The sequence below is a fragment of the Saccostrea echinata genome, unplaced genomic scaffold (genome assembly GCF_033153115.1).
Source record: "Saccostrea echinata isolate AGI-Se365-2 ecotype Australia unplaced genomic scaffold, CSIRO_AGI_Sech_v1 ptg000051l, whole genome shotgun sequence".
Taxonomy (NCBI): domain Eukaryota; kingdom Metazoa; phylum Mollusca; class Bivalvia; order Ostreida; family Ostreidae; genus Saccostrea; species Saccostrea echinata.
In genome coordinates, this window is record NW_026889800.1 from 1656741 (window position 1) to 1663914 (window position 7174).

Sequence of the window (7174 nt, forward strand, 5' to 3'; positions counted from 1 at the left end):
AATTTTCTATATTTGCCCTATTTCACTACACATTGGATGTAACATGTGACATTCTCACATGAAATATATGGAGATAACGAACAGTATTCAAGCTCAAAAGTCCATTAAACATTACAAAATATGTGCATAGCAAACACGGACCTCCAAAACATCAGAGGTGGGATCAGGTGCCATGGAGGAGTGAGCATCCCCTGCCGACCGGTCACACCCGCCGTGTGCTCCCTCTCATGATCGGGAAATAACGGAAAAATCCGTGGACAATTCAGTGTGTAAATAGTGGCCTAGCAATTAGTATGAAAAACGTCAGTCAGCATTTGACTCAATGATAAATTGTATTTGCTGACAAGGTTATTGTATCGACCATAGAACTTACGAAATGATGACTTTAAACGAGACTGATGATATTATTGTTTCATCAACTTGTTTGTCGATAATTTTCCTCGTTTTAGAAATTGTACATACGTAGAGCATTCTCTTGCGTATCGAATCAACTGAGAGATATATACCCCGTATGCAGGTGATGAAGGTATATTGCTACATAAGTAAGGGAAGTTGACGATTGAAAAGTCTAAGTCATCACGTTTATCATAAAGTTTGGTTGTTAGATGACCATTAACGTCTTTTTCAAGTAAAATATCCAAATATGAAACAGATGTGTCCGACTCTTTAGTATCTTTTATCTCAAGCTCACCGGGATATATCGTATCGACATAAGAATGTAAATAACCATTGTTAATCGATAATACGTCGTCAATGTATCTAAATGTCAAGTTGAAGGCCACAGCAAGTTTTTTAATTCTTCTTTTCACGTATAAGATTTTGGAAAAATTCTGCTTCATATGAATACAAAAAAAGGTCTGCTTATAACGGTATTAAACACGTTATACGGGTATTAATGTTATTTACTCTATTATTGATAGTTTTTTTAAAATTCAATTTAATACTTTTTTTGAATCTTAAAAATTAACTTAATCGTTAGAAATTAAAAAAAGGACCAAAAACTCAACTTAAAATAAAAATTATATTTGATACGTTGCGTACACGGATGTGCTATTCAATGATATTATATAAGTCCAATAACTGCACTTTTTTATTACTAGTACTAAAAACAATTTGAAATGCTGGCATATTGTAGAGAGGCCTGGTAACGGAGTTAGGATTCACTTCCTTTTAGTATGAGTTACCCGAAGGATGATGCCTGGATTGTGAAATACAAATATAAATCACATTTGCAAACAAGGCAGTGAGTTAAAAACGTGTATTACTCAACTTGTTTGCACACACCGTTGGAGTTATGAAACTACATCTTTCACAAAATAATTATCCTACGCTTAATTATATGTGAATCTCTGTTCAAAATATTCGTCATAATAATTACTTCTGTTTGATTCCTTTGTGTATGATGACCTGATAGTATGTCGTATAATGAGTAACGAAAAGCAGAAAGATTTTGATAAAAGAATGGATGGATCGCTTTTGTTTGGAAAATAAACCTAGATCTAAACAGTTTCATTCAAAAGTATTTCAAAGTACATAATTTAAAACTTAAACTCTTTATGTTTGTCACTGCATCTGTTGGTAAAACATGTATGGGTTATACAATTAAAAATGTGTCTTATGACTGTAATCTATCAACTCATCTTGGCTTCCTGGCTTGAATAAATTACACATATAGATGACATTGCCTTTACGCTTTACTTAAAAAGATGTATCATATAGAAGTGCTCGCAAAGTAAAATTTTAAATGCGTAATAAGAGTTATTCAAATTCTGACATTTTACCATACTTAAAAAGCCAACACAATTTCCGTTGGTATATATGTTACTTTCACAAATCTGATTTCCATCTGTGACGTTTAAATACAACAAAACCCTCTCAAACATTTAATAAATTTTATTCTAACAAAAATATGATTGTGTTACTTTGAAAAAAAAATGTTAAAATGTATGTGAGTGTGTTTGGGGTGGGGGGGGGGGGGTAGGTTAAGATAGAGCACTCATTTTCAAGAATTTTAATCCCTCCTCTGTTTTGAAAATGAAATAATATTCATTGTATATTGATAATATAAAGCTTTATTTATTTTTTCAAATTTTAAAATTTTTCATAGATATGGAATAGAATTAAATTCCTTTGGTCTTAACAGTCGTTATTACTCGCCCTGTCTGCGTCCGAAGCTCTGTATTCTAAAAGGAATTCGTCCGTTTGAATCGGTCTTCGTCTCAAAAACCCGTTGCTTATTGCCGAAAGTATATGCCGTACTGGTCCCATCCGATTCAGACGATATAAAAGATATAAAATGACCCCATACTCTTTATGGACTGTTCCTATTTTTCTCAGGGTAGGCATTTTCAATACGGAATACCTCCATGACCAGTGCACCGGTTTCAGTGCCATTTTTTGCTTTCTCCAAATTCTGACGATAAAATATGTTGTCTTAAAGATTTCTAATGAGACTGCAAGAGAATTTTAAAAACAATCACGTTATTTTACTCGAGATATACTCGTATCGCCATACAAGTGTATTTGCATATTAGGCAATGACTAATACTGCAAAGTAAACATTTTTTTTTTACAGTTTGAGTTTTTGAAATCAAAAATGATCCTTGAATAGTTTTTTGCAGAAGGGTATGCATTTACATGACTTGTGTAAATGACGACATACTGTATAAGTAGAATGCACACGGAAGTATAGTTGATTTGTAAAGGAAAACAACAGATCTGAAATATTTTTTAAACAAAGTTTAGCGTCTTGCTGGAGTTATTTGAAACAATTCAAGGATCATTATGTAAGGATTTCGTGAAATTATTAAACTTGAAAATGAAATCGTATTTTCACAACGTTATGTAACAGAGAATCGCCATGTTTGATATCAGTATGAATTATTTCTAACTTAATTCACTATATATCCCTCATAACCAGTTACTGTGACTTGTTTTCCTGTTGCACTTAGCTCATTAAATTCAAAATAAAGTTAATTAATAAGTTAATTAAAAAAAGGTTTCATTTACATGAAAAAGTTCAAAAATCCTGTTCGATTTACCACAAAAATATTATTCATCCCAAATGTTACAATTATGTTTTGCCTGATTACTGTTGGACACAGTGACGGGGTCCTAAGACTTTTATGGCTATTGTACACAAACGGAAGCACTGTGATGTACACTGTACGGTAGCGAGAAAATAACACAATAGGTGTCCCTGCTGTGTATATATTCCAGCATATACATGTATGACACAGCGAGTGAGAGAGAAGGGCACTCGGCGGCTGACACTCGCCGAATATCACAAGCAGTCAGTTACGCAACAATGAAGTGACAGGTGGATTCAAAAATGTATCTCTCTCTGTTATATCTCACTTTCGTTCATTTGCGTAAAAAGAACAGAAAAACAACAAATACATGAAAAATAATTAAAGAAGAATTTAAATGTATTAAAATATGATGTTATCAACGCGATGCTTGTAAACTGGAATGCTTAAAATAAATTTTTAAAAAATATATATATATTTTTAATTTCCGGCTAAGCTTGATGAGTAAAACTCGTAATTAAGAATGCCTCTTTTTAATTCAGAAGAAATAAATCCAATACATATACACAATTAGATAAATGAATGGAAAAAAAAGCGTAAGAGTCTACTTCTGGGAATATATAGCGGAAATAATTTAGTTTTGACTAAACAGAAACAGGGTCCGGGATGTATAAAAAATGCAGTGTCAAGCTTCATATTTCTGTGATTCTAATCCTTTTATTTTTCACGAGGTTGGGTACATGTTATTGTGCATTCTACATTTTAAGGCAGAAAAAAAGGGGGGATATACATGCAATAAGCAGGTTGTTAAAATGGATGTTTATTATTACAGGGTGACGGCAATTTTGTTTTGGTTTAAAAATATTTATTAATATGATTTAACATTACATCTAGGAAATGTTTTATTAGATATATTTACTCAAGATCAAGGTATAGACTCAATGAAGACGTAGTTTAAGAATAATGCCGGAACCAGCACACATCTGTTGCATGTAATGGACTTATTGGAAGGAAATTTTAGAATTCTATTTTGAAAACAATTTACATCAGGTACCGTTGTGATTAGTGAAAATAAATACTGATCTTTCCTAAAGACTTGCAACAGTAATAATTTTACTGCAATACTTCCATCAGGCTCATTTACAGTAATCTGTGTGTCTTCTAAAAACGTCCCTTAAACTATTTTCTTTTTGTATTTATTGTTTTTCTTTTCTATTATTAGGTAATGCATTTATTTATTTAAATTTTTTTGGCTTGTCAAGAAATTCTGACACTGCTTTCAACAGAACTTTTTTTATGTGTGACAACTACTGTATTAAAAAAAAATAAGGAAAACTTTAAAGGATTATTTTTAAATTAAAATTATTATTGAAACAGCTGGAGTTTAAAAAGTCTTTAAAAAGTTTCATTTACCAGTCATTTTTCTTTTTTCTGAAATCATTTTTTTAAATAAAAGAACGACTCTTAGCGATTTTTAACGGCTTTTCTTTCCTAATTCGTCCTTTCGACCAATTCCCCTCCCTTTCCTGTCAGTTTTTACATCTTCTGGGTTCAGAGAAATAATCTCAATAATTATCAGCAATTCTCAGTACCAACAGTAACTCTCAGCAAATATCAGTAATTATCAGAATCCACAGTAAACATGACAGTAAATATCAGTAATTATCAGAACCAACAGCAATTATCAGTAACAACAGTAAAAAAATATCTGCAAATATCAGAAATTCTCAGTACCAACAGCATAATATCAGTAAATATCAGAAATTATCAGTTAAAAGTGGCACTATCAGTAATTTTTTAGGCCAGTAATGAGATCAGACTCTCTAACCACTGCGCCACGCGGGCGACAGGTTTAGTCTTTAACTTGAAATATGGTGGAATACAAGACTGGACCCTTTTGTGATTAAGAATATTCCTTATATTAACCGCGTCAATTCCTTTGTTGACATATTGAAGTCTAAGGAAAAATCGGACTATTTTAGCTGTATCTTCTTCAGTGAAATGTTGGGGTTTAAAAAGCCTATGTTTTGCAATATCCATGGTCACAGATACGAGCCTATATTATGGTGTTGAGTAATCAAAAAATGGACTTTCCTTGACCTTTTCAAGAAGACTATATAAAAGTTTCAAAGGGACAGAGTAAAGTTTGGTGCAAATATGATGTAGACCTAACTGTTGATTTACGTAAGGTAGTAATGAATCAAAAGAGACATCGTGTATTAAAGGTTTATTGTAAGACCGATGCCCATGACTACGCTGACGTCTCCATGTATGTAAAAAAGTCCCATCACATTTACATTGTTACACTGTGGACTGGAAAGGTTTCCAAAACTATCGACATTGTCATTACATCCATAGGGAAAGGCTGTCCCTATTTTTCTAATTCAAAATTCTTCTCTTTGTCTACTGAAATGTGTACTCAGTGATGGACTGTTTGTATGGTGGTAATTTTTTTTTCTAGAATTCTAACTTTCATTGACAAAATTGAATGATCAGGTAAATTAAAGTGCTTGTAGAGAAGCTGCTGGCCCCCGTTGTTGATTTGAAATCTGTGACCCGATATTCTTTTATGAAGTGAACCCTTGGTTTCACCAACATAAACAAGTCCACAAAGATTACATTCTATTCCGTAGACCACAGTAGTAGATTTACAGTTCAGATTTTTCCCAAGTTTTGGTATAGAAGCTCTGTCCAGTAAGATTACTGGTGAAAGAAGTGTTTAACTTAGTTATCAAAATGTCACAGGTTTTACAGTTTGTCGCAGAACATTTTGAAATAAAAGACATGGGATAGGAAAAGGAATCTTCAAACATATCTCTAATAGAAACCTTACATTCTTTCATTTTTTGTATGAACAATTGGTTTTATACCAAAACTGGGAATCTGAAGACTGTACATATGACATATGTTTAATATCCCTGAGGATTATCCGAGAGGCACCGAAAGAACTTTTTGAGTCTTTGTCCCTTATAGACTCAAAAGAGTGACGCCTTTTTATACTGGGCGACGCGTCTGTCAATATCATTTTGTTATTCTGTGTACTCATGAATGAATAGGTACCGAACGACAAGTATCCTTGGGGACAGACTGTCCACCAGCAGAGAAACATGTTGATACTAATTGTTAGGCCATTTTTAAACACTGAATGGTAGACGGACTTTTCCGTTATTTCCCTATCGTGACAAGGAGCACATGACGCGTGTGACCGGTCTGCAGGGGATGCTCACTCCTCCATGGCACCTGATCCCACCTCTGATGTTTTGAAGGTCCGTGTTTGCTCTGCTCCTATTTTGTAATGTTTAATGGACTGTGGAGAAACTATTCGTTATCTCCACATATTTCACGAATTCATATTGAATTTATCATTAAGTCAATATTGATTGATATTCTGATTAAAATATGCATTTTATTTTAAGATCAGTCATTCCCTATTCATTAATGTTTAAATAATAAATTTATAAAGTAGACATTTGAATATAAGAAATAAAACAGCATAATGTTATTTATTACATTTTTGTTCAAAGTAACAGTAGAGAAAAAAATACTTTGGGGCTATCAACATGTATAGACATACATAGGGTATGGGGGTTTGCCAATGAAAATTCCAACACGCAAAGATATTTCTTATTCTTTTCCTTTAAATCCTTGAAATATCGTCGCTATATCTCTGATTTGAAGCGAAAAGTTTTGCTTAATATGTAATGGGAGAAAATAAAGACCTTCCTCACTTGGTATTTGTGCTGGTAGTTGTAAAAATAACGTGCATGTGCATATCTATTTGTGTTCTGGTCATTTGGTAAACTTGCAGACGCGATGGAACCCGATAAGAACTCAGAAAGTTGGTACTCCACTTCTGCTAAAGAACCTATGCCTGAATCCCGCAACTCTTTCCAGTTCCTTGCTCTTGAATAGCAGAGATGCGTATGGGACAAGAACTAATAAAATATGCAGATAACGATCATTTCATTCAAGCTCAAAGTCAATTTCAACAGCACAAATCGGGAGCAGAGCAAACACGGACGTAAAATAAATCAGAGGTGGGATCAGGTGCCATGGAGGAGTGAGCATACCCTGCCGACCGATCACACCCGTCGTGTGTTCCTTGTCATGATCGGGAAAAACGGAAAAATCCGTAGACAATCTAG